Source organism: Cupressus sempervirens, chromosome 3 (assembly GCF_028749045.1).
Source record: "Cupressus sempervirens isolate cs-2001-9-10 chromosome 3, ASM2874904v1, whole genome shotgun sequence".
In the NCBI taxonomy this organism is placed as follows: Eukaryota; Viridiplantae; Streptophyta; class Pinopsida; order Cupressales; family Cupressaceae; genus Cupressus; species Cupressus sempervirens.
Genome location: NC_143120.1, coordinates 1101684858 through 1101708578, shown reverse-complemented (window position 1 = coordinate 1101708578; position 23721 = coordinate 1101684858). Strand labels below are relative to the sequence as shown.

The window sequence follows — 23721 nt, the reverse complement described above, 5'->3', positions numbered from 1 at the left end:
ATCAAACTTTTCAAACAGCCTCCCAAGTGCCCTATTTTCTGGATAATTCTCAAAAGTTACTACAGTCACATGCAGCACTAGCAAGAACGATATCGTTCAGCCCACTTAGGATTTCAAAAATCAGGTCACTATTTAAAGAAGCAACAACACCATTGATTAGGACTGCCTGATTAGCCCGCATTGAAAACTTAATGGTTTTGAATGAAGTTTGCAGTTTTTTGTACAGAAGCTCTAATTATGAGATTGTCAAACTGGAAGCAATAGTTTATTTATGGCTCGTTCGTTATAATTTGAAATGCTCTTTTTCCCATTTAAATATTTCTGCGATGCCACTTGTAAAGGGTTCACATCCATTGCATTAAGATGAGAAGGTTTTAAAATACCTGACTGCCTTGAAAAGCAGGTTGTATGAAAAGAAAGTGGTATGAAAATGGTTGCATACAGATGATCAAGAATAACACATTAAATATTAAAAGCTACAACCTATTACCCCTGCAGACCCCACCTATACGTACTTGTGAACAACATTCCTACTTTAAAGCCTAATCAAAAATTGCGTACATTGAAATCCTCATTTGTAAGCTGCAATAATGCTATTGTGCAGATCTAGATATGCATGCTAAAGCACCTAACTGAAAAACTCGTAAGATTATGTTGACAGCTAACAAGCCCAAGATCTCAAGCACCAAGAAGGACAATTATCAATATGTGAACAAGAGTAGGCCAGAATGATGTGATGGCCATGTAGACAAATTGATAATTTATGGCAATAGCCATTCATGTAAACTACTCATAAATCAAAATGAGTTTCTGTGCTGTTTCACGGCCTGTTTTTTTAAAGAATACTTTTGGCTGGCTGATTTTTTAACCCAAAGTTTTTAGCAGCCATGTCCTGGACGAAGCTGTACACTGGATTCAGTCCAGAAAAAAATCGTGGCCACCATCATTGGATGGAGACATAGCAAGGATAAGCATATCTGAACAAACTGATACATTCTAGCTGGACCCAATTGCTCTTTTATTAAGGAGAAATTAGATACAGTTTCAGGAAATATTGAAGCATCTTCTTGTGACCGAATCATGGATGTTGATATTGCTTTGACTCCTCCTGATTCAATAACACCCATTACGGAGTCCACTACCCATGCTCAAATTACATTTCCAAATAGTGTTTTATTTTGTTAATTAGATTGCAGAGACAGAGAGAAGTTGCATATGCAAAACAACAACGTGGATGCCATGAAAAGTTGCAATCGCCTATAAGCCAGAGAGATAATGATTAGCAGCTACATCCCAGTTCCAGATGATTTTCCTCCTACGCCCAATACTTGTCTTCTTAGGGAAATTCATAAGATTTCTCAGAACCCCTAGAATTTTTGCAACACTTAGCGGGCATATATTTATTTCCGAAACATGGACTAAATGATTGTGATGCTTCCAATATAGAGTGATGTACGCTAAAAATATTGCTAAACAAAAATCACAGAAACTGAAAATTAGAAAGCATTTAAGCAGTTATTTGTAGTAATTTTTACCAAATTTGAAGCTTCCATCTAAGATTTACCAGCACCATCTACAGGGCGGGAGAATGGAGAGGAAGTGTAGGAGTACTTGATCTCAAAGGGAAACAGCTTTGTCCTAAATGGTTGTCCGCAGCTAGAAAACAAGAGTCGCAGCTTGCCTGCAAGCACAGATAAATAAATCGCACATCAGACCACGCATAGCATGACATGGAAACCCCCTGCAAAGATTTTTCATTTTTTACTTCCTATGTTTAGGAGAATCGTAAGAATATAATTAGTTTTCCCCTATTTCAACTCAATTTGTTCATCTATTCTGCCAAGCATTTGAGAGGTTTTCCTATGACTCTCGTAGTGATCGGCCCCGTACTTGTAGGTCCTTGATTAGCGATCCATCACTAGCCACGACAAACAGCACGCTGTGCATCAGCGAACAGGTTTTCCCAACTTCAATAGAGAAGGGCGGGATGGCTGCATCGCTGCAAGCAAACTGGTGTCCTGACAACTCCATCGCAAGCAGCACGGTGGTGTTCAGGGCAGAAAAGGAAGACGCGGTGGTTCAAGTTGGAACTCAGACCTGACACCGAGGTGCTTGCAGAGGGATCGTTATCCGGCAGGGCCTCATGGGCAGCAACAGATGCAGAGGAGATTTGAGCAGTTCGGGTTTTTTTCTGCTGCCATTGTGGTAATTACCCGATAGACAGTGGACACAGAGGTGCTTCGCATCCAACATCAGCGGCCAGGAGTCCATCACCCGGGCAGACAGGTGATCCAAGTGAAGAATGTTCAGAGTTGTTGGAAAAGTAATTTCTCGCAGCTTTGCACCTGATAATGTGAATCTCCTGAAGGCAGGTTAGATGTGCAAAACATGGCAGCTCTTGAAGCTCCGGACAATCCCATATCCACAACTGTGCAAAGTTACCCAATAGTCCTTTCAAGATCCCACAACCAGTTACCTTGAGGCAAAAGAGCTTTCCGCATCCATTAATTGCAACCTTTTCCAGGCTACTTGAACTACGTATAACTGGCAACTCCTCAAGCTCCAAACACTCACTGATGTATAGCTCTGTCAGCTCTATATGATTATTCATTCCTGCAATCCTTTGCAAATACCTGATAATGTGAATCTCCTGAAGGCAGGTTAGATGTGCAAAACATGGCATATCTTGAAGCTCCGGACAATCCCATATCCACAACTGTGCAAAGTTACCCAACAGTCCTTTCAAGACCCCACAACCAGTTACCTTGAGTCAAAAGAGCTTTCCGCATCCATCAATTGCAACCTTTTCCAGGCTACTTGAACTACATATAACTGGTAACTGCTCAAGCTCCAAACACTCTCTGATGTATAGCTCTGTCAGCTCTATATGATTATTCATTCCAGCAATCCTTTGCAAATGTTTGCAACTTTGGACAGTGAGTTTCGTGAGTTTAATTGGTAGTGTTACACTGTTATGTTTTGCAGCTTGTCACACGAGACAATGTTAATCCTCTCGAAGTGGCTAGCTCGGGCAAGGCTTGGAATTCCCTCAACTTCCGGACACACTCTAATATAGAGCTCTGTAAGCTCTTCAAGTCCTACAATCTTTTGCAGATTTCTGCACGTCCGTGCTTGGACTTCCCTGAGTGTTGCTCGTAGTATCATGTGGTGTATATTGCGGCATTCAACAATATATGTCTTATATATGCAGTTCAATCCAAAAAGATGCAAATCACCCTGAAGCTCGGGAGGATTTATTATATTCAGCTCTACAAGTTCTTTCAGACCAGATAATCCTGTTACTTTTTTCAATTCTATGCAACCTTCCAATGTGAGTTTAGTGAGAGTTGATGGCAAGGTTATGATCTACATCTTCTCTGATTTAGCAATAGCAATTTTCTTCAAACAGGTCATGCCTGAGAGACACAACTCAAGCTCAAGCTCCTTACACTTAGCAATTTCCAATTCTACAAGCTTGGTGAGAAAATATATTCATGATACCCTTTTCAGACTTGCAATTGCTAATTTTTCTAGCCGGCTAAGATGTGCAACACCCAACTAGCATTCAACTCAAGAAGCTTCAGAGTCATTGGCCAAGTTATTGAATCTCCTTAAGGCATGTCACACGCTCAAAACATGGCAACTCTTCAAGCATTTGACAATGCTTGATGGACAATTTATCCAGATCAAAGTTGCCAGATAATCTTCTCAAATTTCTACAATCTGTCAACTCAATGGAATTGAGCTTCATACATCCATTAATTGTAATTGTCTCGAGGCAACTTGCACCACAAATAACTGGCAGTTCCCTAAGCTCAGGACAGGCACTAACGTTTACCATTTTAATCTTTCGGAAATCAATGTTCACTCCTGACATGGTTTCCAGATTTTTACATCCATCCAGCTCAAAACATTCAACCTTAAGAGATGAATCGATTCTTACTCTCTTCAGGAAGTTCAAACCCACCAGATGCAACTCAAGCTGAAGCTTCCATCAAAAGATAATGCTCAGTTCGCAAAGTTTTGGAAGATCCAATTACCGGTCCGAGTATTCAAATTAGAATAGTTTTCAATTATAGTTTTTTCCAGGCAACCTAGATGTTCAAGACTTAACCCATGAAGAATTGAACATCTGCTAATGTTCAGTTCCACGAGCTTCCTAAAAATGGATGTTCCTGGCACACTTTTCAACTTAACAGAGCAACTACTATTTGATCATCCGCATTTTGTTACAGGTAATTTAACTGGCATATGTACACTATGGAACTTCTTACAAGGGGCGAGCGATTGAGAAGCTGGCTTCCACCGCTTACTGTTGCTGCCTTTGACATTCAATGTCTTTTCCCCTCCTTCCTTCTCCGTCTTCTGCATTTGTATATTGAATGTGAAATTGATGGAATCGCAGTCGGAAGCTATGGGTGGAGGGGATGTTCTCCGTAGTATCAATAGAGTAATTGGTGTGGCATGTCAGAACTGGGGTGGTTGCTAAGTGCGCTGCACAGAAAATGAGTCTTCATATACATGGTTGGTGACTGGTAATTTGCTTAAGATGATGTATTTCAGGCCCACTCACAGACTGCCTGGATGACCATCGCCATGTTCATGGTCGTCTCATCTTCACAATGATGCTGACTTAGCAAAATGTGCTCGAAGCTACATCAAACTTTCACGATGCCATTAAACAGCAACAAGTTCATCTGACCCTTCTCCCAATTCATTCATTAGGCATTTAGAGTTTCTGCGTTCTGTGCAAAGAGGGTTTTACAAAAATATTGAAAATGGATTTTATTAGCGCAATGAATCATGTTTTGTTCTTCTAGATTGTGCTAAAAGGTATTCCAAGTATGGCAATTTGTTCAAATGTGGGCATTATACAGTTTAATGGTCCTGTGTTTCCATTGCGGGAGACTGTTTATAGGGACACCCCTGCTCCTTTTCAGTACCCCAACTGCTCCAAATCTGGCCACAATCAGTTTATTACACTGTTGCCCTCAAGTTTACTGTTGATTGTCTTGTTATCCAGTTACAGCTACTATTCTAAAGGACTGCCCTCAACAACTATTTATAGTTGTTGGGTTACGGACAACTACAACCATTATGTTTGCTAGATTAACGTTGCTACCTCTTCTTGGTCTTCGAATTGTTACTTTGGCTGATAAATTGTGGACTTTACCTGCAAATGCCACAAATGTTGACTTCCATTCTTATAAGCAATTCAATTGCTCTCTTATATTTCGTTTTTTAAAATCTATTCAATATTAATATTCTACATTTGTTGTGCTATTCATGTTCACTTGATGATTAAAACGAGTCTAGGAAAAGCTCTCTCAACCAAGGTTGTCTCAATCTCATGACCAACAAATAATGAATTAATCAGCCTACCTCCTGAGCTCTAAGAGCAAAATCAAAAGCAAAGAAAAGATGCAAAGCACTATCCAAGTTAGCATCCAGCACACCAAGAAGACAAATGGCCTCTAACAACATGTTGTATCTGATGTAGTGCTTGTGAACACTGATGAAGTTTTAAGTTAAAAACTTACAGACGTCTTTCTTTGGTGCTTTTGACCTCAGCGTATCTCATACCAGAAACAAAACTACAAAAGTTCTTTTTTATATCAAATTTCAATCTCCTTATATTTCATCACGAATCGCAAGCTCTTTTCGTTTTATCACGAATCTTGATTTTGTACAAATTCAGAGTTTACATATTTTCAAAATACTTCAAGTGCCAATTATTTTAGTGTGAATCTTGATCAAATTTGTTATCTGTGTGGTTGAATTTGTATTACAGAAGGACCATGGCCACTCCCTATTCACACAAGGATGAAGACAACACAAACAACAGTTTAAAAGAGTAGCATTAGCAATATTGCGGAGGAATTATCTCTCCAAGCAAAAAAAAAGAAGGGAAAAATTCCACTTATTAGATACATGTGTAATTGTTGTGCTACATTTTGTCAATCATTCTTCGAGAAGACAATCTCGAACCAAACAATCGGCAAAATCTTGGACCTGCGGGTACAAGTGCTAGTATTTATTAGTCGATAGACTATTATATGTAGGAACTTTGATCCATTTGTGAGATGTCTTACTCGTTTAAAATATATTGCCAATTAAAAATTTGCCAACAAGTAATAAATGAAGGAATTTAGTCCAAAACATGGGAAGATCAGACCGACTTAACCTATTTTCAACTGGGCTCAACTAACATGATGAAAAATGAAAACATCTCATAAATTGCCGCTTGAAGCCGCCTTTGCTAACTCTAAATAGAATTTAGGATTTTGTGTAAATAGTGGTAGGATTGGGTTTGAGAAATGGGTTTGGTGAGGGGTACAATAAAATCTGTTGCTCAAATAGAGGCCAAGGAAAATTAGAATGGCTTGGGAAAGGGCCATAGGAGTCTGAGTCTGCTGATTCATGTTCTATTGTTTGCATTGTTGGTCACACTGCTGAGATTTATGTATTTGATGGTTGGAGAAGGGACCTGTGATGAGGGGCAGTACTGGGTATGGAAAACTACCCTTAACAATGCATTGTTGTGGTAAAAGACAAAAAGGTTAATATGGAGGCGCATATCAGGTAGGTTTTTTTTTTTAAAATCGAGGTTTTAAGTCATATAGGGCGACCACTAGGCTACTCTCTCCAATTTCGCCACTTCAGTAGGAGACCCCAGTATCTCCCCTGCCACTGCTTTTGCGGTCTCCCTTGAATGGTATGCTTTGTTCTAATTTCTATAATTCTCTTTTAGTATTTTGTAGAGGTTGCATTTTGAATTCAGCAAAACTGGAATGTGTACAAATGCATATAAACATCATCCACTTATGTCCCTCACAGATATGTGCAGGCCTTTTAAGCTTATTTACCTCCTTTGTCATGTTCAGGATCTGGTGCATAGTTCTTGGCAGATTGTTCATTCTCGCAAGATTTCTCTTAACAATGGTTGCAATCACACAGTACATAGGTTTTCTTTACAATGGTGATGAATAACAAGGTACAAACAAGAATGTTTGACTGTGGCGGATGTCATTTCTTGGTGAATTAATACCCTCAAAATTGTCTCTCCCTGATTTCTTTCCTTCTAGAGCAAATAATTCAGAGCAAAATCATCCACTGTACAAATCTTCCTGTACAACTGCTTTCCGAACCTACGTTAAGGCATGCTTGATTCTCCAAAGAAAGGGCATGATGTTACCATGTTGTTGAAGTTTGGGGAATGCTTGTAAAGTATTTTCTTGTGAACAATTTAAGTGGATGCCTCAAAGAAATTTAGCGTCATGGGATTTCATGATAGAAAGATGCACACAAAATAGAATTGTTTAGAAGGCCTTCTTAACTGTCAATCAAATGCAATTGGCAAGTGTAATACTAGACTCCACAAGCTATGCCAGCATCCTACCTCAGTGCAAAAAATGGGAGCTTTGGAACAGGTAACAGTTATTTATCGAAGGAGAAAGGTTTGAAGGAATTTTTTCCTTCAAATGTTATAATTGTAATTTCCCTGTTAGATGTATGCACAAAATGTAGAATCATAGAGAAGGCAAGCAAACTATTTGACAAAATGTCTGAAATATGTCATCTCAAGGGACCCCGACACTGCGAGTGCACAAAATGTGGAAGCATGCAAAAGGCAAGCGAACTGTTTAACAAATGCCTCTAGCAAAAGTGTACTCATGAGATGTCCTGGTTAAAAAAAAGATACAAAATAGATTTGTTGATAAGCATTTAGAAACTTTCAAGCAAAACAAAATTTTTACTGACAAGGTTGGTATATGATGTAGAATAATACCAGAGAGAGTGAAAATCGGTTATGATGGTTAGAAACTGTACACTGCTAGCAGAGAATATGGTTTCAGTAATGAGCTTGAACACTACTCATTCATCAGCATCAAAGTAGGGAGCTGAGCGACGCCGAACCACTCATTTAAGGGTTTTACATTTGGTTTGGTTAGTGGTAAGGAAAGATCTGAATTTTGTGCAGATTTGTAAAATAAATTAAATTAACCAAAGGCACGTTTGTATCTCCAAAAATTAATCCAACCACACAAATGGCCTCCTCGGCATGTTTTATAGGCCTCGCTTTGGTAGACTTAACATGTAGTAGCATTGCATTTGGGATTTTATAAAACCCAACTTCCTATGCATGTTTGTATATCCTGGAACTTGATAGTGGGACTGAGAGAGGAATCACATTCTGAAAATACTCGTCATTATTTACATAGGTTAGAAGAAATAAAATACTGAACATACTATAATTCTGTACATATGTGTAATGTCGCTTTTCATCTATAAAATATATTACTTGAACCAATAAGATTCAATTTTTTTTTTTTTTTTTTTTAATAATAAAGTTTAAATATTTTGATTATTTTAAACATAACATTATATTCTAATATAAAAAAGAAAATGGTGAGCAGAAAGCGAACAACGAAAATAGTGAATAGTAGAATCTCGACAAAAAACCCTAAGCCCTTCCATTCGAACAAAGCGATTAAAAACTCAGGGCTCCGCCAGCGGACTATAGATTGGTCTGGCTCGGCTCCGTGCTTCCCTCATGACCAGAGCAAGGCAGGAGTCCTCGGCACTCATACTACAGAGACGATCCCCACTTCTAACATCTATGCACCTCTGGCAGAATGGCAATTGGAGAAGAAGGATATCTCGACAGGGAAATCATGTCTTGTCCAGAACAAAATCTTCTCTGTTACAAGTTTAGACAAGCAAATCAAAATGTTCAACTCCACAAAATATGCCAGGGAAAACCGCTTCTTGCCTTGCCGAGGGATTGAGGATCCGCCCCTCCCTCTTATTACAGCTTGGCAATCTCCTTTACTGTCCAGCTCCTCCACAGCTATGTCTCCACCTTACATTCCGCCGCACCGAAGAGCTAAGGATAACCACCATCCTAACCCTAAGTTTTCCTCTCCTATTCCTCACCCCCCAACTGACCTTGACGACACGGTTCTCATCATTAGTGATCAAATCAGTGAAGAACAATGGGTGGAATGCCAAGAGGTAGGACTATTCGCCTATTGGAATGGCCCTACTTCGGATTTACATAGATTGATCGACTGGCTTGATGATTACTGTGGCACCTAGGTATGTATCTCTAAATTTTTTGATAATATGCTCTTCCTTCGCTGTTATGATGATTTAATTAAGAAAGATTTTATTAACAACTCTGAATGTATGTTCAAAGGCCATGCGGTTCATTTTTTTGACTGGATCCCTAACTGTAATGAAAATAATCTAGATTTCGCAATGCCTTCATGGTATGTTGTTTATTCATTACCCCCAGAATTAAAGAATATCAATATTTTTTTAAAAAAGGGCAGATCTATAGGAAATCTAATAGGTGTGGATTTAGCATATGAAACTAGTAATAATGTGAAACTTCTAATTAGTGGCAAGGTCAATGACTCTAAGACAAAACAGTTAAAAATTATCACAAACAGATCTAAATACAATTTAGAGTTTATTAAATATGAAGGGAAAATCTTGGATATCATCAAATTGGATGATGAGAGATGTCAATCTTTCAACATGATGGATGTAACAATGAATCTCGGTAAGACCCTTCCTTTACTTAGAAGAAGAAAACAGAAAATGCTCCAAGAAGATCAAACAAATGAGGAATGCTTTACAAGAGTTGGATCAGACTGGCTTGATTCATCTCCCTTCAAGGAAAATCACAGGGCAAAACAAAGGGCAAAGTGTCACAAAGATAGAGTAAAAAGTTTAAAATATATAGAAGACAACTTCCCTCCTTCGGATAAGAATTTAATCAGCAACAAGGACGAATTCATCCAAGAGACTGCTGTCAAGGAAAAGGATAGCAAGGGCAATCAGGATGTCAATTCTTTCAGCAGGCCCAGGTTATTGAGCACCATCGTGGACAACAGGAAAAAAAAGAAGGAAGGAAGGTCAAACAAGAGTAAGAAAAACAAAGGTAGATCATTAGTGACATCTCGGGGTCAGGAGCATTCTGAAAACAGGAAAGAAATGTCAGAGGACAATCCCATAGACCAAAAGAGGATTATAGACTCTGCCCATGAGAAGGGCCCAGAATGTTTAAAAAGTAAAGATCCTAATCTAGTCCTGCAACAAACAGACTCCCCAAAAGATAATCAAGGAAGTCAATTAGAGGAGCTTGAAAATTTAATGTTATTCACCACATGCGGGATAAGTAGCAATATAGAGCTGTATAAGGATCCATCATCTCCACAATCAAATTTGCATTGGAAGACAGACAATAAGTGGAGTCCCCTGGTAAATTAAAAAAAATTTGGTAGACTCCAACAGTTCTCCATTCACTCCAAGCAATAGTCTTCACCAGGAAGACACAGCCAGTGTATCAGCAGCTGAACCCCCAGTCAAGGAATTTCAAGAATTTTTGAACAAGGACTACTTTACAAAACCTTCAAATGCCGAACCAGTTACAGCAGAGATAGAAAATCTGGAATTGGAACAACTTGTTGAGGAACTAGCCCAAGTATTTTGTCCTGACAACATTGAGGAATCCTCAATGATCCGGAAGGAAGAACTCATAAAGAGGGTTATCCAATTAGGAGGGGAAAACTACTCAGGTGAAGATCTTCGAAGAGATATATTAAAAATTCAAAGTGAAGATATAGCTTCAGCACTCTCTTATCAATCAGATCTAGCTAAACAAATTCTGTCAAAAGTTGAGCTAAAGGACCAAGAACAGTCTCAAACAGGAAAAAATGATATTGTACAGATAGGGGAAGATAACTTGGATTAGCTAGGTATATACATGTCTCAAGAAGGACCAAAATCTCCAAATTGCGGCAAAGTAAAGGGCAAAAGAGGGAGGAAATCTCTAAAGATACTCAGAGAAGCAAAGGGCCTCAACAAGGAACAGTAGAAGATTGACCAAATCTTCCACAATGGGAAGGGGAAGTACCTTCCTGATTAGGTATGAAGATCACTACTTGGAATGCTAGAGGTCTCAACGCCCCTAGCAAAAAAAGGTTATTAAAAAATATCCTGAATTTTTAAAACTTGAATATTATTCTAATACAAGAATCTAAATTAAATTCTATAGAAATAGATAAGTTAAGCAGGAAGCTTGGAGTATGGCACTCCACGTTTCAGGAATCTTCAGGGGCATCAGGGGGTTTAGGAATCCTCTGGGACCCAAGAAAGGTTAGTTTTAATATCCTTAATAGTTCTAATAATTGGATTAGCGATAAGGTTCAAAGTTTAAAATCAAACCTCAATTTCATTATCATTAATGTGTATGGCCCAGTTAGTAATTCTGATAAAATACTAGTATGGGAAGAAATTGGTCAATTCATGAATAGACAAAATAATGATTTTTTTCTATTAGGAGGAGACTTTAATACCATCCTAGACCTCAACGAAAAAGTCGGTGGTATTCAGGTGCTATCGCAAGCATCTAAAATATTTAAAGAGTGGTGTGCCATTCATAATCTTATTGACATTCCCACCAATAATGGTATTTATACATGGAACAATAGAAGAAAGGACTTTGCTTACATAGCAGAGAAACTCGATAGATTTATAATAAAAGGGGAACTAGATTCTAATAATCTTAACATTCTGTCCTCTATTTTACCGATAGCAGGATCAGATCATTTCCCAGTTAGATTTGAATTCATAGAGCCCCTCAAACTAGCCAGAAACCCATTCAAATGTGAGAAAATGTGGTTCCTAGATCCAAATTTTCTCAGTAATGTAAAATCCTGGTGGGACCAAGAGAGCTTCGTAGGGTCTAAAATGTTTGTCTTCGTCAACAAATTAAAAATGCTTAAGGAACATATCCTTAGGTGGAATAAAGAACAATTTAACAACATTTTCAAAGAAAAATTGGATATAGAGAACCAACTTAAAGAACTTAACTCAGAAGTAATTAGTAAAGGTATGGATAATAAGAGCTATCTCCTAGAAAAAGAACTGTTAGCCAAACAAGAAGACATTCTATCCAAAGAAGAAGCATTCTGGAGGCAGAAATCGAGAGAAAGATGGTTGGCAGAAGGTGAGCGTAATACTAAATTTTTTCATAACTCCACTATATACAACAGAGCAAAGAACAGAATCACGAGTGTCAAAAATCAACAAGGAATTTCAACTGAAAAACCAAGAGAAATCGTTGACACCTTTGTTATTCATTTCAAAAACTTATTAAATAACCATAAAGGTTCAAATTACACAACGCAAATGAGTCTTCTAAAAGTCATTCCTAAAGTTGTGGATCATCAGGATAACATTAATCTGATCAAACCCATTACCTTAGAAGAAGTTAAGAATGTGGTTTTTAACATGAATCCGGAAAAATCTCCGGGTCCTGATGGATTCCAGGCATTCTTTTTCCAAAAGTGCTGGGATATCATAGGTGTTGACCTCTGGAAAGCAATCGAAGCATCCAGAAATGGAGGCTCTCTCCTTGCTGAAATTAATTACTCTTTCAGTGCATTGATCCCTAAGAAGTCTGACCCTGATTCTCCTGGAGATTATAGACCAATTGCTTTATGCAACACAGTCTATAAAATCTTCTCCAAGATTATAGCGAACAGACTCAAAAAGATCCTCCCTAAGATTATTTTGGAGGAACAAACTGGTTTCATGCCGGGCAGATCCATTCTAGATGGTATCATCACCACTCAAGAAACTATCCATTCTGCAAGGCTCAATAAGGAAGCATGTATGCTCATGAAATTAGATATTCAGAAAGCATATGATATGGTAGATTGGAGGTTCCTATGTAAAACGTTAGAAGCTTTTGGGTTCTCACACCAATGGATTAATCTAATCTTCAAATTTCTTTCCACACCTAAAATTTTGGTTCTCATCAACGGAACTCCAAAAGGTTTTTTTGATGTCTCTAGAGGAATTAGACAAGGGGACCCTCTATCCCCCTCTCTGTTCATTATTATGGCGGAAGCCTTTGGAAGAGCGGTTCAGGACGCATACAACAACCAGTGGATATCAGGTATAACAGTCTCTAAAAATTTACCTAATATAACCCACCAACAGTTTGCTGATGACACCATTCTGCCAGGGAGAAGTACGATTGTAGAAGCTCGATATCTTAAAAGCATTATTAATTTATATATGGAAGCCTCGGGACAAAAGGTCAACAACCACAAATCCAAAATTTTCTTTATTAACACCAAGATAGAAATCGAGGTAAAAATTTGTAGGATCATGGGTTTTAAGAAAGGAACCTTCCCCTGCAAGTATCTTGGTACAGCCTTAGAGAAAGGAACTAAGTCAGGTAAGATTTGGGATGACACTCTAGGGAAATTAGATTCCAAGTTAGGTTCGTGGAAGGACAAATGGTTAACTAAGGTAGTCAAATGTACTAAGATTAATGCAATTCTTTCAACCATTCCTACTTACCTGCTTTCTTGCCTCCCTCTTTCTAAGTAGAATCTAAAGAAATTTGAATCCAAGATGAGAAATTTTCTATGGAACGATAGGGATGGAGTTAATAAGTGGGCTCTCATCAAGTGGGAGCATATCTATAATCATAAAGAATTAGGGGGTTTAGGGGTCAAAAACCTTCAATGGCAAAATGAAGCTTTAGGAGCGAAACTTATTTGGCTCATGTATAATGAATATAATCGTAAATGGGCTAAGATACTCTATAATAAATATCTCATCACAGAGGATCCGCTTTCAATTTTTAGAGTTGTTTCTCCTCCCAAAGGATTAGAATGTTGGAACTTCATGATAAGATGTCATAGTCTGATTTGTAAATTTCTAACTTGGGATATAGGTACGGATCAAGAAGCACTATTTTGGGAGGATTCCTGGGATGGTAAACCCCCTCTCTCTCTCTCTCTCCAATTTAATAACCCGACCCTCAAAAATAAGTTAACGACCCTTTGGGGCAATAAATTTAAAGACTACAAGATTCTGAAAGATTTGGAAGGTTCTCCAAAATGGTCTTGAGAATCGCTCAAAGGACTAGGTTTTGAAGACGAAATTACTGTAAGCTTTGATAAGCTATTGGAAGGTAGAAAAATTAAACAAACTAACAGAGAGGATACACTAATTTGGGTTGCTTCCAATGATGGGCAATATACTGTCAGCAATGGTTATAGGGCCATTGTCAAAGTTCAACAAACAGAGTCTGTGGATATCCCATCACAACTATGTTGGGATTCCTCTCGTCTCCCAAAAGCTGGCTTCTATCTTTGGCTAGCTATTCAAAAGAGGATCCTAACGATGGATAGACTATACATTCTTGGTTTTCAGGGTCCATCCAGATGTACCCTTTGCCATTGTAATATTGAAAATGCTGACCATCTCTTGTTTAATTGTACCTACTCTCAAATTTGTTGGGAATGGCTCAGGTGGATGCTGGGCTGGTCTATACCTTTTCCAAATTCATTGGCTGATTTGCTCTTTGGTTGGCCCACGAAAATAGTTAAGGGTGTCTATAGTAAGTTGTGGAACATTTCCCCTTCTATCATTATGTGAGAAATCTGGAAGGAAAGGAATCAACGTATTTTTCAGAACCTGGAACTTGAACTAGTAGAACTCATTGTCAAAATTGAAACTAGTATTGTAGAATTGGTCAACTCCCACTTAAGTAAATCAAGGTTAGAGGAAGGTTCCTTTTCAGATTGGGATGGCCTTATGAAGAAGTGCTGGTCTAACCTGATTAACCCCCCTCTGATCTACATGAAGAAAAGTATTGAGGCTAGGAAAATTTGCAAATGGGAGCTGCCGCCAATTGGATGGGTCAAACTGAACTTCGATGGAGCTGCGCGTGGCAATCCAGGTATAGTTGGCATTGGTTGTATTATAAAAAATGAGGCAGGATCTTGGATAGCTAAAAAAGTGATGCCTATCCAACCCTCCTCTAATAATATAGCAGAACTGGAGGCTCTTCATCAAGGGATTCGGCTATGCCTAAAGCTTAATTTATCCAAAGTTATCATTGAAGGCAACTCTCAAATCATCTTTAATGCTGTTAGAAAAAGATCCACCCCCAACTGGGTCCTTAATTCTAATTTAGAAGTAATTCTCTCCCTATTGGATAAATTGGAAGAGTATAGGATCTGTCACATATACAGGGAAGGTAATTCTATGGCGAATCAGCTAGCAAATTTAGGAGCAGATGGAGTCAATTCTCTCCTCGTTAGTAAGGGGCTAGCTTTGGATATTTCATAAAGGTGTTTTTGAGATTGTATATCTCATGATTGCGTCTAGAAGTTTCCCCTCGTTATTTATAGGAGAGCTCGTTTGAGATTTCTATCCCCAATTTCCCGGTTTAAGCATGGAATCCAACATTTATCTATTCCACACCTCTGAAAGTCGAACGATGGCCTTTTGTGGGTCGGTGAAACCAGAAAGGTGGAGCCTTATTCTATATCCGGTGGATGTTATGATGTGTTTTGCTATCTGTAGAGCTCTGGGAGAGGGAGTGTTTGATTACCAATACACTTGGAGGACCAATAGTGACATTATAGGGTCCTTTATCAGATGTTTGGTAAGAACTAAAGTAGAGGCGAATGACATTGACAGGCTCTGTTGTGATCTATTTGTCCCGTCATGGAGAAAGGGTCTGGAATAAGACGTGTTTAGCATCGATGCAAAAATATAGGATTCCCCTCCCTGAGAGGTATATGAGTCTTCCTTTAGGGCATCCGGACTTGACCACTGCTCCTCGCCGCCAGTCCCTAATCATCTGGGAAAATCTAGCCTTCTATAGAGAATGGCCCAAAATGGAGGCCAACTTGCATTTTCTCCTTCGCTGGCGAGGGATTATTATTGAGGATAATAAAGATTGGCTTCTCAACTATCTGCACTACTTCAACGCCTACATCAAGCAGGGGATGTCTTTCGACAATCTGGATGATCTGGAATTCAGTACTCCAAATGCAGGAATATCAAGCAAGGTGAAACACGACTATGAATTTCCTCCCAATTTCCAAGTGGAGCACCCAAACGACATGGCAGATGTGATTTATGTTTTTTGGAAGGGAGGAAAGGGCGCGGCTAGTTAGATGCTAGCTTCTCTGGTTAAATATAGTTCTATAGAAGTCCTTTAGTGGGTATGGTAGCGGTTTTGATAATACACTTAATATAGCTAAGATGCTTGTCCTTCGGGTTTAATTATAAACGTATGGGCTGTAAATAGGTGTGATATACATAAATGTTTGGTTTGTAAATTGGTGATAAACACTTTGCTGAAAATTGGTGTGATAATACTAATGAAATATATTATAAAGGATAGTTGGATTAAATTTTGTGTATTTTGTGATCTCGGATGCTTCAGGTTCCTATTGATATTAAGATAGTCTTAATTCCTTAACTTCGGATTAGGCTTGTGATAAATGTTAATTTCTTGGCCGTACAAAGCTCAATTTGCGCTGTTTTATTTTTTGTTATTACCTTTCTCAGCAGCTGTAAATGCAATATCTCTAAGGTCAAAATAAATCTTATGATACTCGCAGACATTAAATACTCAGAGATGTATTAAAATGCTTAGTATTCACTATAGAGAAAGTTGTAGTTTGCGGTAATTTCTATGAGGATATCTTTAACTTGACAGTGATTTAAATTTAGGTATTTTATAGATCTAGTACTTAGTAATTAACTAGCTATCACAAAGTTGCTTATTGTCTTCCATCTCTATGAAATTTTTTCGAGTTTATGCAAACTAGGTGCAGTAACATTGTTTTGAATTCTCTGTAATTTAAGGATAAAGTAGTAGATCTTCAAGGAGGTTTTGACTCCATTTCCCAATTTAAGACTGATTATTTAAAGTCGGTTGGATTTAACGTGGCTAATTCATTTGATAAGCCCCCTCTTTCATCTTTAGGACACTGATTTAACCTCCACTCATGATGGGTAGGCACGTAGCCTCATGATATGGGCTCTTTAAATCTGTAGATCTTTAGTAAGCCTCCTCTATCAATAATATCCAGGCAAACTCATAGTAGAGGCTCACCTTCGCTATACTTGGTTAAGTTATGATTTTTTAAGAGGTTCAAGTAATGATTTTTAGAAGTGGATTTAAGGCTTGGGTCTCCATTCTCCCCCTTTTTACTAGTTATTAATGATGTGATATTTCTTCTTATGTTGTTGGCTAATATGACGACATTCAGATTACAGTATAGTGGACATCTAATAGATTTGCCCGCTATTCCCTATCTAGTTGAGTAGCTCGCAACCCTTTCGGTCTCCTCTCTTTCCCTCCTTACTTCTTTATTAGTTAGGTTAGTGTTATTTGTCATTTTTCTTTGCTCTCTTTCTCATAAGCTCCTAACTCTTTGTTTGAGTGTTTAGCATAATAAATGTTTGGATGCAGGAAGATAGAATTGAGAGAGTATTATCTACCCTTTGTTTGCTATTCGAGTATCACTTGGCGGAGACTATGGAATTTTCTGTTAAAGTTGTAATTATCAGGGGTATGCCCCAGATTATATGTAAAAATTAGGTAAATAATTTCAATGGGGAATGCCCTTTTTAATTTGTAATAATATAGGACATTTTGTCTCGGGCAAGACTGGAGATTTTCTTCTCCGTTCTTTCCTACCAGTGCCCGCTTGAATGGAGATATGATACTGTAATTTCTTTTAATTAATAATATAGATCAAGGCCTTGGCTGTTTACCAATCAAAAAAAAAAAAATGATTATTTATTGAAATGGAAAAAAGCTAGTTAACTAAAATCTTATTGGCCCTCGCTAATAATAGTTAGGGAGAATTAATTTTTGAAACAAAAAAATCAAGAAAAATTTAAAGCGCTAACTTTTAGCATTAATTGTGAAATTAATGAATGAAAATATCATAAAAGATGATGTGACACTATATTTACTTTATCATTTCAAGAATTTCAGAATTTAAATTCTTTATTATGATTGAAAATACCATAAAAGATAATGTGACACTACATTTACTTTATCATTTAAGAATTTGAGAATTTAAATTCTTTATAACGTTTGAATATTTTTATTTTATTTTTTGAAAAACCAGAATAGTATTTAATTAAAATCTTATTAGATCTAACTAAATAGTAATGGAGAAATTCAATTTTTAAAATAAAAAATCAATGAAAATTTAAAATTCTAACTTTTTCTATTATTTGTGCAATTAATATAATTATTATAAAAGATATGTCACACCACACTTCACTTTAGCATTAGTCAAATTAATAATAATAATAGAATGTGCTAACTCAAAAAAAATTGATTCATTTTGTCCTTAAAGCACTATCTTTTAAAATAATTAAAAGTAATAAAAACTAAATAATGTAACAAAGAATTTTAAAAACTAAAAACTAAATAATGTTACAAAGAATTTGAAAATGGTAGTTATTGTAAGTACAATTATGTTTATTGTTTCTGTATTTAAAATTTAAAATATCTTATATCATTTTTGGGTGTCAAGTTGTTCATTAAATATTTTTTTATAAATAAAAACTTACAATGCTAATTACTAATGATATTTTGCAATATATATTGAGAACTATTAAAAAAATATTCTTTGATTGAAATGTACCTATTTTCCCATGTGAATGAGTATAATTATATTTTCAGTCATTAAATATAAATTTTAGTTCTAATATTAATTCAAATTATTTAAAATATATAAGCTTCTCAATTCTGGTAGGTAAATATTCTTTACATTTTTCAATATTTTTAGTTAAATATTTTTTATTATCAAATACAACCTTTTACCATTAGATGAAAACGTCCTTCAAATTTTCAATAGTTCTCTTAAAAGTTCAAAAAGGATTATACATACACAAATTTTGTTTTTTTTTCCTTCAAACTTGTACTCATATTTACAAAAAAATAACATATCATGCTTAATTTCTATTTATGAATTAAAGACCAACACCAAAAACTTCTTTCCATGTCCTTGTGCCAACAACACCACTAAAAACAGGAACTTTGGCACTTGCGCCTCTTGTTATAAATGATTATTCAATGAATCTAAATATACATATTAGTTATTTTACAAATCAGATGATAATATTATTTGGATTTATGATTGAAAAGTGCCTATACACCATCTATGGATTCTCCAAGCTCATTTCACAAAATTTTACACTAGGTTGACCCCTAGCCCTATTGGATAATTAATGTCGATAGGCATTCTACAATGGCAGAATGGGTGGAGCGGGATGGTGTGAGCGTGTTAATGTTAACTTTTATTCTTCTAGGTTATAATTTGACAACCATCTACATGTCAAAAGTTTAAATCTTATTATAAACATAATATACTTTTAAAAATAATTTAATAAATACCACATAAAATATATATTTGTTTAAATTATAATATTTAGAAATATAAATCATCCATTTTTTGGAAATTAAAATAAAAAGTTTAAGTTAGTAAAAAACTAAATAAAAGGAGATAAATGAAATATAAATAATTTTAGATGTGGTAAATTAAATTACAATTATTATTATGTAGTGGATATCTATCGACATTTCTTTAGATAGATTTAAGGTTAAATTTGACAACCATCTACACATCAAAATTTTTAATTTAATTATAAACAATTTTTTTTTAAATAATGCAATCAACACCACATTAAATATTTGGATCTTAAGAGATATAAATTGTCAATTTTTTAAGAAATTAAAATAAAAAGTTTAGGTTAGTGGAAAAAAGTAAATGAAGATAAAAGGAAATATAAATAGTTTTGGGTGTAGTAAATTAAATTTTAATCATTTAGTAGTGGATATTTATCAACATTTCTTTAGATAGAATTTTTTTAAAGATATCTAGTATCCATTAAGTTAGATTTATACAATCCATTGTTAACTTCAGATCATAAATCAAATATTAATAATATTAGAAAATAATTTTATTTTCAATAATAATAATTCCATATAATAATATTAGATCATTCAATATAATATAGATTAAATGTATATCCAAGTAAAATGTATATTTGACTATATAAAATAAATTTATAACAACATTAAAAATATCTCTAATATTAATATCAATTCAAATATAAATTTAAATGTAAGCATTATTGCAAATAATAATTTCATAAGATCCTTAGTATTAATTATTCATTTAAATATAAATTTATTGGGAATTACCTATATTCTATTATATTCTAATAAGATATGGTCTGACTTCGTATATGTGAGGCTGATAAATACTATGTAATTTAATAGTTCCATATTATAATGAGTCCTTGGCTTAGAAAGGGGTAGAAATGGTAGAAATAATGAAAAAGAGGGAAGAAATATGGTTGGAATAACTTCCTTTTTTATATGAAAGCATAATATAATATGGAAGAATAAAATTTGCTAGCTTAAAATTCTATTATTAGTGAAAATTTGATTGAAAAATAGGACAAAGACTATCTCATTTGATATATTTGGATGTTCTTGCATTTGCATGCCTATAGATATGTTAGTTGCAAGTGCAATCTGTTTACTAACTTTATGCTTGCGTAATAATACTAAATAGATAGTGAAACAGATTATCATATTGAATATTAAAAAAATTACAATCTTTAAATTTGTTAATCACACAAAAAAATTTAACTTAAAATATTTGTTTTAAACTTGTTGATCTCACATTCTGATATTTTATCCTCACATTTGAATTTGAAAGTATCTTTTATTCATTTACAAATAATGATTTCTTATTTCTAAGTTTACTTAAATAATAGATAATTAATAGAATGTAAATTTTTTAAGAATAATGACATGTTTTTGTCATTCTATTATTTAATGATTTGAATAAATATTATGTATTAAAAAAAAAATTATGAGAAATTTGTGTATTTAGCCTTGAAATTCTATCTTAAACTAATGAAAAATAAACTAACTTCCAACTATTTTAATTACTTCTTTAATATTTTATATTACCAAAAACATCGTCTTAACATAATAAATGGAAAAATAAAATTGTATAAACATGAATTGATTAACTCTTAAAATAGTTTTTGAACATATCATAATATGCATACAAAACAATTTTAAAATAATTGATTAACTGAAAGAATAGTTCTGAATTAACAAAATTAGATCTCATAATCATAGCTGCCATTCAGCCCATTGTAGGACTAGATCATTATCCAGTCAAAATTGAATTAAAAGAACGTATTAAACCTAATAGGAATCCTTTCAATTGTGAAAAGATGTGGTTCCTAGATAAAATATTCATAGAAAACATTAAACAATGGTAGGTTGAAGGTAAGTTTATAGGATCAAAGATATATTGTTTTGTATCAAAACTTAAAATGCTCAAAGAAAACATATAAAAATGGAATAAAACACATTTCAATAATATATTCTAAGACAAGCTAACTAATGAAGAAGATCTTAAAAAATTAAATAATGAAATAATTAGTAATGGTATGGACAATGAAAAATTCATTAAAGAAAAAGAACTATTAAACAAACAAGAAGACATTTTAGCAAAAAAAGAAGTCTTATGGAGATAAAAGTCAAGGAAAAAATGGTTAGCAGAAGGAGATGGAAACACAAAATTCTTTCACAACAATGCAATACACAACAAAGCTCTTAAAACTATTACTCAAATTAAAGATAATAATGGTAGCACTATTGATAATCCAACAGAAATTGCTCAAACCTTAGTCACATACTATGAGAATCTTTTAAATAATTATGACTCATCCAATTTAACCAAACAAAAAAATATGCTCAATAATATACCTAAAGTTATCATAGAATTCAACAATGTGGAGCTTAATAAACCATTTACAAAAGAAGAAATCAAATTATCTCTTTTTAAGCTTAGCCCAAATAAATCTCTACGGCCTGATGGTTTCCAAGCATTCTTCTTCCAAAAATGCTAGGAAATCTTATGGGAAGAATTATGGAAAGCAATAGAGGCAGCTAGAAATGAGGGTCAATCTCAATTGAAATTAATCATACCTTTTTAGCATTTATACCTAAAGAAGTTGTAGCATAGGCACTCTCAAACTTTTGCCCCATAGCATTATGTAATACAATATATAAAATTTATTCTAAAGCAATAGCAAACAGGATTAAAACTCTTCTACCAAAAATTATCTCAGAAGAACAAATTGGGTTTGTACCTGGTAGATCAATATTAGATGGAATGTCTATCATTTAGGAAACCATACATTCAGCAGTTTAGAATAAAGAAGCTTGTCACTAAGAATGTTTTAAATATTACCCATCAACATTTTGTTGATGATACCATTCTTCCATGAAGTATTATGAAGGAAGAAATTAAAGCCAGTATATCAATATTAGATTGAACATCTATCATTCAGGAAACTGTACATTCAACAATTAAAAATAAATAAGCCTACATGTTTATGAAGTTAGATATACAAAAAGCATATGATGCAGTAGATTGGAGGTTTTTATGTAAATGCCTAAAAAAGTTTGGATTTTCCAAACAATGGATAAATATAATTTTTAATTTTATATCAACTCCAAAAATTACACTACTTATTAATGGTACTCCTAAGGGTTTCTTCAAAATATCAAGTGTTATCCGATAAGGAGATCCCATGTCACCTTTCCTTTTTATAATTATGGCAGAAGCATTTGGTAGAGCTATTCAAAAGGCACATGAAGTAGGATTAATTAAAGGCATAACTATCACTAAGAATGTTTCAAATATTACCCATCAACATTTTGTTGATGATACCATTCTTCCAGGAAGTAGTATGAAGGAAGAAATTAAACCTTTTAAAAAAATTATAATGGATTATTTAGCAACATCAAGACAAAAGGTTAATGAAGAAAAATTAGAAATTTCCTTTTTAAACACTCCAACGAATATGGAGGAATATATATGCAATTATATGGGATATAAAAAGAGTAACTTTCCGTGCAAATATTTAGGGATATACTTAGAAAAAGAAGTTAGGAGTAAAAAAGGTTGGGACAATATCTTAGAAAAAGTAGAAAAACAAATAGAATCATGGAAAGGAAAGTGGCTAACCAAAGTTAGGAGAGTAACAAAAATTTAATCAGTTCTGTCAGCTATTCCCACTTATCCTCTATCTTGCCTTCCACTACCGAACAATGTTGATAAAAAATTGGAAGGAAAACTTAGAAATTTTTTCTAGAGTGGAACAGAAGAAAAACAGAAACAAGTACTAATAAAATGGGAAAAGATATGTTTCCCTAAGAATAAAAGAGGATTGTGCATAAAAAATCTTGGTTGGCAAAATGAGACATTAGGAGAAAAATTAGTATGGCATCAATACCTAGAAAAAGATATATAAAAAAAGGGAAAAAATACTTTATAATAAATATCTTAATCCTTTGGACCCTTCCTCTCTCTTTAGAATCAGAAATCCACCAAGTGGTTCAGAAAATTGGAATTTTATGATGAAGTGTAGGCCTCTGGTCAACAAATATCATACTTGGGATTTAGGTAGAGGTGATGAGGCATTATTTTTGGATGATTCATTGGATGGTCAACCCCCAATTATTAGTTCTAGAATATCCAAAAATAACATCAATGTCGTTACTAATATCTAGTTTCTGATGCCAAAACACCTATCAAGATTGATTAGATTGAGACTTGGGTTTGGAAATCTTTGGATAATATTAACAATCCAATTAGTGACAAATCTATCCTTGAAAATATCCTTAAGGGTAGATCTGTGAGTCATAATAACCGAGCAGATAAACTCATTTGGGGTACATCTAAGATGGAGGATACAAACTTAAGCTAGGATATGATCTTATAATTAACTCACAAAGGTGGGATAATATTGCAATACCCTTGGAACTAT

At 34.8% G+C, this 23721-nt stretch overlaps 1 long non-coding RNA gene across 1 annotated transcript; it reads right to left on the bottom strand.

Annotated features, from left to right (window-relative positions):
- Window positions 1–760: 760 nt before the first annotated feature.
- Window positions 761–2031, bottom strand: LOC149570639 (uncharacterized). Its single transcript, XR_016362988.1, has 3 exons — window positions 1891–2031; window positions 1536–1681; window positions 761–1367 (listed from the first exon to the last, which is right to left on the bottom strand). It is a non-coding gene; the product is annotated as an uncharacterized LOC149570639 (long non-coding RNA).
- Between the last annotated feature and the right edge of the window lie 21690 nt (window positions 2032–23721).